Source organism: Somniosus microcephalus, chromosome 2, assembly GCF_052327205.1.
Source record: "Somniosus microcephalus isolate GS21.2 chromosome 2, FLI_Smic_1.0, whole genome shotgun sequence".
In the NCBI taxonomy this organism is placed as follows: domain Eukaryota; kingdom Metazoa; phylum Chordata; class Chondrichthyes; order Squaliformes; family Somniosidae; genus Somniosus; species Somniosus microcephalus.
Genome location: NC_140988.1, coordinates 95184150 through 95192211, shown reverse-complemented (window position 1 = coordinate 95192211; position 8062 = coordinate 95184150). Strand labels below are relative to the sequence as shown.

General features: G+C 52.4%; 1 protein-coding gene across 5 annotated transcripts in view; it reads left to right on the top strand.

Moving 5' to 3' along the window:
• LOC147122817 (tetratricopeptide repeat protein 29-like) overlaps window positions 1-8062 on the top strand; it is a 547513-nt gene that overhangs the window by 126349 nt on the left and 413102 nt on the right. The gene's annotated exons all lie outside the window — the stretch shown is intronic.

Below are 8062 nucleotides of genomic sequence, written 5' to 3'. Positions count from 1 at the left end.
GGGGGGGTGAGGAGTGTGGGGGGGGGGAGTGCTCTCTCCCCCCCCCAGTCGCTCTCTCTCCCCCCCCAGTCGCTCTCTCTCCCCCCCCCCAGTCGCTCTCTCTCCCCCCCCCAGTCGCTCTCTCTCCCCCCCCAGTCGCTCTCTCTCCCCTCCCCCAGTCGCTCTCTCTCCCCCCCCCAGTCGCTCTCTCTCCCCCCCAGTCGCTCTCTCTCCCCCCCCAGTCGCTCTCTCTCCCCCCCGAGTCGCTCTCTCTCCCCCCAGTCGCTCTCTCTCCCCCCAGTCGCTCTCTCCCCCCCCCAGTCGCTCTCTCTCCCCCCCCCAGTCGCTCTCTCTCCCCCCCAGTCGCTGTCTCTCCCCCCCCAGTCGCTCTCTCTCTCCCTCCCCCCAGTCGCTCTCTCTCTCCCTCCCCCCCAGTCGCTCTCTCTCTCCCTCCCCCCCGTCGCTCTCTCTCCCCCCCCAGTCGCTCTCTCTCCCCCCCCAGTCGCTCTCTCTCCCCCCCGTCGCTCTCTTTCCCCCCCCCGTCGCTCTCGCTTCCCCCCCCAGTCGCTCTCGCTTCCCCCCCCAGTCGCTCTCGCTTCCCCCCCAGTCGCTCTCGCTTCCCCCCCCAGTCGCTCTCTCTCCCCCCCCAGTCGCTGTCTCTCCCCCCCCAGTCGCTCTCTCTCCCCCCCAGTCGCTCTCTCTCTCCCTCCCCCCCGTCGCTCTCTCTCTCCCTCCCCCCCAGTCGCTCTCTCTCTCCCCCCAGTCGCTCTCTCTCCCCCCCCAGTCGCTCTCTCTCCCCTCCCCCCCCCAGTCGCTCTCTCTCCCCCCCCGTCGCTCTCGCTTCCCCCCCCAGTCGCTCTCGCTTCCCCCCCCAGTCGCTCTCGCTTCCCCCCCCAGTCGCTCTCGCTTCCCCCCCCAGTCGCTCTCGCTTCCCCCCAGTCGCTCTCGCTTCCCCCCCAGTCGCTCTCGCTTCCCCCCCAGTCGCTCTCGCTTCCCCCCCAGTCGCTCTCGCTTCCCCCCCCAGTCGCTCTCGCTTCCCCCCCCAGTCGCTCTCGCTTCCCCCCCCAGTCGCTCTCGCTTCCCCCCCCCAGTCGCGCTCTCTCTCTCTCTCTGTCTCCCAGTCTCTCTATCTCTCTCTCTCCCCAGTCTCTCTCTCCCTTCCCCTGTCTCTCTCCCCCAGTCTCTCTCTCCCTTCCCCGTCTCTCTCCCCCAGTCTCTCTCTCCCTTCCCCTGTCTCTCTCCCCCAGTCTCTCTCTCTCTCAGTCTCTCTCTCTCCCCCAGTCTCTCTCTCTCCCGTCTCCCCCAGTCTCTCTCTCTCCCCCAGTCTCTCTCTCTCCCCCAGTCTCTCCCCCATCTCTCTCTCTCTCCCCCATCTCTCTCTCTCTCCCCCAGTCTCCCTCTCTCCCCCATCTCTCTCTCTCTCCCCCAGTCTCCCTCTCTCCCTCCCCCAGTCTCCCTCTCTCCCCCAGTCTCCCTCTCTCCCCCAGTCTCCCTCTCTCCCCCAGTCTCCCTCTGTCCCCCAGTCTCCCCCTCTCCCCCTCAGTCGCTCTCTCTCTCCCCCCTCAGTCTCTCTCTATCTCCCCCCTCAGTCTCTCTCTATCTCCCCAGTCTCTCCCTCTCCACATCTCTCTCTCTCACCCCTCAGTCGCTCTCTCTCTCCCCCTCAGTCTCTCTCTCTCTCCCCCTCAGTCTCTCTCTCTCGCTCTCCCCATTCTCTCTCTCTCTCCCCAGTCTCTCTCCTCTCTCTCCCCCAATCTCTCTCTCTCACACTCCCAATCTCTCTCTCTCACACTCCCAATCTCTCTCTCTCTCACACTCCCAATCTCTCTCTCTCACAGTCCGAATCTCTCTCTCTCTCACACTCCCAATCTCTCTCTCTCTCACAGTCCCAATCTCTCTCGCACACTCCCAATCTCTCTCTCTTACACTCCCAATCTCTCTCTCTCACACTCCCAATCTCTCTCTCTGACACTCCCAATCTCTCTCTCTCTCACACTCCCAATCTCTCTCTCTGACACTCCCAATCTCTCTCTCTCTCACACTCCCAATCTCTCTCTCTGACACTCCCAATCTCTCTCTCTCTCACACTCCCAATCACTCTCTCTCACAGTCCGAATCTCTCTCTCTCACTCCCAATCTCTCTCTCTCACTCCCAGAATCTCTCTCTCTCTCACACTCCCAATCTCTCTCTCTCCCAATCTCTCACTCTCTCACACTCCCAATCTCTCTCTCTCTCTCTCTCTCTCACTCCCAGTCTCTCTCTTTCACACTCCCAATCTCTCTCTCACACTCCCAATCTCTCTCTCTCTCACACTCCCAATCTCTCTCTCACTCCCGATCTCTCTCTCTCACACTCCCAATCTCTCTCTCTCACACTCCCAATCTCTCTCTCTCTTACTCCCAATCTCTCTCTCTCTCACACTCCCAGTCTCTCTCTCTCTCTCTCACACTCCCAATCTCTCTCTCTCTCACACTCCCAATCTCTCTCTCACTCCCGATCTCTCTCTCTCACACTCCCAATCTCTCTCTCTCACACTCCCAATCTCTCTCTCTTACTCCCAATCTCTCTCTCTCTCACACTCCCAGTCTCTCTCTCTCTCTCTCTCACACTCCCAATCTCTCTCTCTCTCACACTCCCAATCTCTCTCTCTCACACTCCCAATCTCTCTCTCACTCCAATCTCTCTCTCTCACTCCCAATCTCTCTCTCTCTCACTCCCAATCTCTCTCTCTCACACTCCCAATCTCTCTCTCTCACACTCCCAATCTCTCTCTCTCACACTCCCACACTCCCAATCTCTCTCACACTCCCAATCTCTCTCTCACACTCCCAATCTCTCTCTCTTTCCTTCCATCTCTCTCTCTCTCTCTCCTTCCCCCCCTCTCTCTCTCTCTCTCTCTCTCTCTCTCTCTCCTTCCTTCCCTCTCTCTCCTTCCCTCTCTCTCAGTCCCTCTCTCTCTCTCTCCTTCCCTATCTCTCTTCCCCCCAGTTGCTCCCTCTCTCTCTTCCAACAACAACATGCCCTCAAAAAGCCTCGGCACCGCCGGGCTCCCCCAGCTAGTGTGTTATATAATGAAATCTCTTTTTCAAAAATGTCCCTTATTGGACAGATCTGAGTGCACCTTGAGAAGTGTCTTACTCAGTTCCAGTGATTGTTCAGTCATAACATCCCTACCCCCCCCCCCCCCCGCCCCGCTATAGTAATGTGTGTGCATGGAATGTCTTGGACATTAAAGGGATGCTTCATGGTGCTGGTGAGGGATGGTGTCAATCTGGTATATCATGTGGCAGCCAGGGTTTACAGCGTCAAGTAAAGAAAATCTGGCCATGGTGATGCCATCGCTGGCTTCCCGGCCAGCAATTTTGTCAGGGGCTGATGCCCTGTGTCCAGTGCAGCATCAGGTGATGGCGGTGAAGGTTGGTGATGTTAGTGTTGGGGATGATTGTGGAAGAATTCGGAGGACCAAGGCCTGATTGTTCATTGGCTCCAATGTTGCTGGAATAGATGACAGCTGCAGGTTGGATGACAGAAGCGATCTGTCACTGTTGAGAGAGGTTCTCCCAATGAGGTAGCACTGGACATACAGTTGGATTAAAAAACTTGTAAGCTAAAGAAATCTGTATATGTATTAAAAATACAGTAACCAACATTTTCTTTGCTCTGAAACTCACCATGTGCAACATGGCATCCTTGACTCCACTTCTGCAGCTGTCATCTTTTCACAAACATCAGACCAGACTCACAACACGCCACACTTACCTGGCGTGTTGTCCGGATGTTGTAAAACCCAACCCAGAAGCTGGAAAATCGAAAAAGAGCCTGAAAACTGCTTACAAGTACCTGTTAATAGGCAGTTAATTGACTTTAATCCGTTTTCTGCGACTAGGTGTCGGGTGCATTCGCAAATCGGGGACCCGGCACTTGGGAAGGTTGTGTGGAGGTGGGATAACGCAGGTGCGGAACCTGCCGTCAATCAAAACGACTTTACCCTCTGACCCGCCTCCAAACCCGCCCTCTGAGCGCCGGCAAAATTGCGGCCTAAGTCTCCTTGTCAAAGGGGTAATTTCTGAGATTTGGTCCTGGGTGCATAGCCATCCTCTTCACTGCAGTCAGCCACAATAATCCTCATCCAAAAAAATGGACAGCAGTCCTTTAAGAGCGGTTGCACCCCAGATTCCCTGTCCACCTTCTGGTATAGAGCCCTGTAAAACAAATGTGTAGCATATTTCAATTATGTAAATGAGTTGACTGTGCCAAATCTTTCGAGGTTTTAGCCTGGAAGCACAGGTGCATGCCACAATCTTGGGACATTTTCCTCCAGGATTGGCACTTAGTATTTTTACTCCTTTACCTACCACATTTCCCCTGTTCTTTTTCCTCTGAAACTGTTAAATCCTTGCTCAGATACTGTTCTGCATTTAATATTAAAGCATCAAAAAATTCTATTTGTAAGGCAGGCCCAGAATTTCTTCAGTGTGATTTAAACTGCTGTTGCACCTTTAAAAAAAAGTGGTTCGAAAAACTGCTTGGCTCGTTCATCTCTCAGTTACTTCACTGCATATCTTACCAATATTTTTATAACACTTGAACAGAATTCTGAATATTCACATGCCATCTGTGCCCAGAATACAGCAGAGCATGGCACCAAGCCAGAGAAAACAAATGCACAACTTCACCATTCAGACTGCCAAGCCCTCCTGGGGGGGGGGGGGGGGCATTGAAGGCAAGATAAACAGACTTCTGGATTTATGTGGCACCATCAAATATGCCACCTGGAGAGAGGCAGCACTGGCACTGACTACCAACTCCCTCACCTCCAGGATTGCAGAACAGTGCTGTGAGAAGTTCCACATCTTCAGCAGGGCAGGCAAGGCAACACTCTGCACACCTCTCTGTTTTCTTCTTTGCCCCGTTGGCACCAACACACTCCACCCTCTTAAAGCAACACACCGACAACTAACCCTTCTTAAAGGCGTCACCAATTCATTATCCTGCACTTAAGCTCTATAGCTCCACAAACACACAATTGCCATGCACAACCCCAAAACCCCTTCCTCCACTTTGAGACCATCACATCCCCGCATCTATTACTTCACCTCTCACATGCCACTTGCCATATGCTCCTTAACTGTCAATCTTACCCTCGCTCACTTACCATTTTGCGGGAGAAATTGGCACACAAACCAGCCAAAGGCAGGCTACCAGAGGAGGTTTCCCCACATTTAAACCCCTCAGTCCCTTTGAGGACAAGGCCTAGGAGCACGTGTGGAGACACTCAGCTCTTGGTATGGGAGATATTGAAGTCAGCAGCGTCTTGCAGCACACCAGGATACTGACTGAGCTGCACTGTCTCCCTGGAATCCCTGTGAAGCATCACACAGTCACAACTTTCCACACCCTTCTTTGTTATCAAGAGAGTGATGCCCACCCATTCTTACCTTCTACCCTCCCTTCATGCAGTTCCACCACAGCAGCAGGCAGCACAGAAGGTGGAAGGTAATAGTGAAGAGAATGATGAAGTCCAAGCCACTAGGGAGTTGCAGCTGCATGATACTGCCATCCCTGAGGGCACCAGCACATGTCAAGCCTTCAGCTGCCCCCCTCATTAGCACCATGTCACTGAAACTGGGAGGTGAGACCACACTGCCTAGGGCAAAGGCTCCATGCCAAGAGCCAGTTGCCATGGGACAAGAGCCACTTCAGTTCCATGACCCTTTTGTGCAGCATCAGGAGCCAAACACCTCCCGGATTCCTGGCCCTCAGGTGGCACCTGGAGGAAATACGAGAATAGGTGCCCATAGGGAATGCCATACCTGCACCTGAGTACCTCTGACAAAGGGAGAGGATGGTATTTGGGGTGGGGTGGAGTGTCTGAAAATCTTCCGGTATTCCGACAAAAAAAACTGCTTAAAATTTTGTTTCCGAACTGCAGAAGTCTGTCTCTGTCTGGAACTCCTCATTTATGCTTTTAATAGCTGACTCTGACAGCTGCTGTGCCTCATTGAACTGAGTGTAACTTGCCTGGGCACAAATCTAGAAACTCAGGGATCTTTCACCACTGGTCGATAGGTGGCCACATGTAAATTATCCCATATCGACTCGGCGAATGCATGGTGAAGCAGCTCGAGGATCATGAGGAAATGTGCAATTAGTCACTGCAATTGTTCTAAATTTCCAGCAGGTGCCCCCAGAGATTACAGATTGCAATATCTGTTGTTTGACAAGCAATAAATAACTGTTCAACCATTGCAAAGCACCTTTTTTCTGAGGGTTCCAGTGTCAAGGGGGAGATGGCTCGCTGAATATTCAAATATTTGACAGTGATGGAATCTGCATTGAACTGCAATATTTCATAGCTAAATATGAGCCCCAAAATTTCTTTGGAGCATTTTTGGCAATTTGCATCTGCCCCATTGTGCCCCCTTGCCACAGATTGTATCCCAAGTCATGGTGCATTAGCATAATTTGGGCAGGTGCCTGCATCATTTTTTGCACAACTGAGGTGTTGCCTTGGGGAGGTGGGGTGGGGGGGGGGGGGGGCGGAGATGTCATTGCAGTACTTTGCCGCAGCATAAATGGGTTGCCGCTGTACCGGCTGAAGATTGGAAAACATTTGAAAAAGCCTCCTAATTTGAATTTGCTGGTTTCTCTAACCTTTGCAAATTTCTCCATCCCCACTTCTGCCAGGATCAGCTTCTAGCAAGTAAATAAGCCTGCATCATGCAGGCATACATAATGGTGGAGGCAAATGAGATGGTACTGAGAAGAATTCTAATGTATGATGTCATCCCACTAGTCCCACCTCTTTCTGTGATGTCCGCGCAGAAGAAATGCTGCAATGCCCACCTAGCTAATGGTGATGATGCAACCCCATGCTCAGGATTTTGAGCTCCTGGATCTTAAATAGTAATGCTGGAAGGACTACTTAACTCAGTATTTCCTCAATACTACACTGAAGTATCAGCCTGGATTATGTGCTCAAGTCTCTGGAGTGGGACTAGAACCCACAAATTTCTGGCTTAGAGGCAAGAGTGTTGCCACTGAGCCAAGACTGACACAAAATCGGCAAAAGGCTACTGAGGGTGAAATATTGGGATGATCCCAAAATAAGGAAAGAGGTGCAAAGGCCATAGGGTGTGAAAATATCTAGATATCTTGCCATACTTATCTAATAGTTTATAGACAGGGCAGTGAAGCCACTATAAATGTGAGATAGTCATAGAAAAAGAGCTAATCTGCTCGATCCACAGCCAAGAGAGGGTATAGTGATCCAATCAGATAAAATTTAAGGTGGGAAGCCCGATAATAAAATATGCAGATAGGAAGCTATATTCTTCCTGCTCAAATAGTACGATAGATTTATTAGAATTTAGTGGTAACACTTCTCCACCAACATATATAGCACAACATAAATATATCCTTATTGCACCTTAGAAACACAGGGCTGAATTCTCAGACCTTCTGCCCAGTGGAAATGGGGTAGTAGCACCCAAAAATGGTGTGCAATGACTTACCGCCCCATTGACACCATAGCTGTGCCCACGGTAGTGTTCACCAGGGCCTACTACTGGGCAGCTGAGGAGTCCCCCCGGAGTCAGGTGGAAAGCTAATTTAAAATGGAGATCTGGGTCCTATTACATCAAGGGGACCCCGGATTGCCATTTTTGGACTGAACTGGCCACGGCGTGCGTCGTACATGCTCCGATCAGTATCACCTGGCAGCCCGACCGAAGAGCATCCCGAAGATAAGTTCCCTGGGCCAGTAGGAGTTAGTGTGCTCCTTCAGTCTTCACAACTGCAGCCTGGGCTGCTGCCACTCCAGTTCCTTTGCTCCAGACATTGTCTCTTCCTTCCCCCCCCCCACGGACCTACCTTCTTTGGGTGTAGAGGCTTGCCGGACCGCCCGATTGAACTCCGGACGCAGACCACTATCTTGATGCAAATCAGCACCGGCCCGCAAAATGGATAGGGCTTCCGGGCGCTACTATCTGCCATCTGGCCGACACGTTATGCCGGTCAGCAGCTGGACGTCCGCTAGAAGTCCGCTCAGATGGAAAATTCACCCCACAGTCTCTCAAAAAT